The following is a 1,923-nucleotide window of genomic DNA, read 5'->3' as shown; positions in this document are numbered from 1 at the left end:
GAATGACGTAACGTTAACCCAGATTATTTGAAGCGATTTAACTTTCGTCAGCATTTCCATTTCATTGACCGTTTGGTGAAAGATGTATTTTTTGGCGGGTTTTTTTTTAAATGAACCAATCAAGGCGCTTAAACGATCAACGTCATAAGCGCTGTCAGCCTTTATAACATTTTCCTCCGAATTTAGTAGGAAACCCAAGCTCTTTCCAGAGGAACTATGGGTTAGGTTTTGCATGGCAGCATCCCCTCTTCATGTCTCCCAAGACAGCCAGGGAGAATCCCTTCACAGAGCCCACAGATCAATGGGGGAGGCTTCTGGCAAAGCGAATTTAGTAGGAACCCAAGCTCTTTCCAGAGGAACTATGGGATAGGTTTTGCATGACAGCATCCCCTCTTCATTCTCCCCAAGACAGCCAGGGAGAATCCCTTCAGAGAGCCACAGATCAATGGGGGAGGCTTCTGGCAAGCAGGGAGGGAGCACTCTCCAAAGATCTCTTTCCCAGGGTTGGAGAGAAGGCAGATTCCGTTTGAGAAAGAAGGGGAGAAAGGCTCTACCCCCCCCATTGATCAGAGCCCTTCCTTCTGGGCGAGATCAGATGCCTCCTTGCGAGGAGCCTTCCCTTCCCTGCCTGGGCGAGATCAGAGCCCAAGCGGGCAGGGAATGCCTTCTTTGAGAGGAGCCTTCCCTTCCTGCCTCTCCCCGTTAGAAATGGGCTCTCCCCACACAAGGGGAGGTTGCAATCCACCAGGAGAACCTTGTAGTCCTTTGTAGATGCAGGCGCTTGAGCAGCCGGGACTTCAGGCGCTTAAGCGCTGAAGAGATTAAGCGCCTGTAAACCATTAAAATAAAAAAATAAAAATATCCTTATCTCTTATTGAAAGACCACAGCGAACAAGGGTGAGGGAAGGAAAAATGGCGACAGCCACGACGGATGGGACAGAAAGGGCAACTCCCCCAAGGACAGCCCCCACTGCAGTCCGCTCCTCCCCATCCATCAACCCGATTCAAAGGCTGTCGTTCCTAAATACTCCGGTTCCTAACTCGAATCAATGGAAAAAACGTAGGTCGGACCCGATGTTTTTTAACGCGTGTTTAAAAGACAAAAACTCGATTCAAATTTTATCCGCCTCTACGATCGATTTGTAGTGGGGACGATTGCGGGTTGCTCTAGAACTGTTCTAGGTAAATCGTGATCCTAATATGAACGCCACTCCTTGGGATTCGATTCAGAACGCGGGGTTTCCCCTAGTGGGAACACCCCCATGTCCTGCAGTTGCCATTCTATCCCCATCACAACCCAATGTCCCAAAGTATTGTGGCAGAAAAGATGCATTGTGCAACTCCTGACAGAGGTTTTTTTGTAAACGGAGATACTCCCCGTACAAGTTTGTCCATAGAAGTGAAAAAGTCTTTGATTCTTCAGAATTCAGTGAAAGTAATATAACCTGAATTGCCATGACACCAGGCAAGTAATCCTTGATTAGCCTTTCCGTCACAGAATGACAGAAATTTTTTGCAGCTTTTTGCTGTCAAAATGAAAAATCACCAGTTGTAGAGATCAGATCCTAAATGTAGTTGGCTTCAGCCAAGCTTTGGTACATACTAGTTTCAGAAACTGTTAAGGGTTCTACAAGATGTATTGCTGAAGTCAGTTCGAAAATCAGTTAATACCTTATTTGGAGCTGTCAATCAATAGTACGTCAGAATGACGTACTATTGATTGACAGCTCCAAATAAGGTATGGAAGAGAAGAATCGCTTTATTTAAACACCGATTTCATGCCAAGTAGGAACGCTTGCAGGTAAAAACTTCGATTTAAATAACCAGATGGGAACGAAGAATAACGCGTTTCGGAACGCGAGATAACACCAGGGTTATTTTGAATCGGTTTTATTAAAAACGTATTTTAAATCGTTTCAAATA

This window comes from Sceloporus undulatus, chromosome 1 (genome assembly GCF_019175285.1).
Source record: "Sceloporus undulatus isolate JIND9_A2432 ecotype Alabama chromosome 1, SceUnd_v1.1, whole genome shotgun sequence".
In the NCBI taxonomy this organism is placed as follows: Eukaryota; Metazoa; Chordata; class Lepidosauria; order Squamata; family Phrynosomatidae; genus Sceloporus; species Sceloporus undulatus.
Note: the sequence above shows the minus strand (reverse complement) of the source record.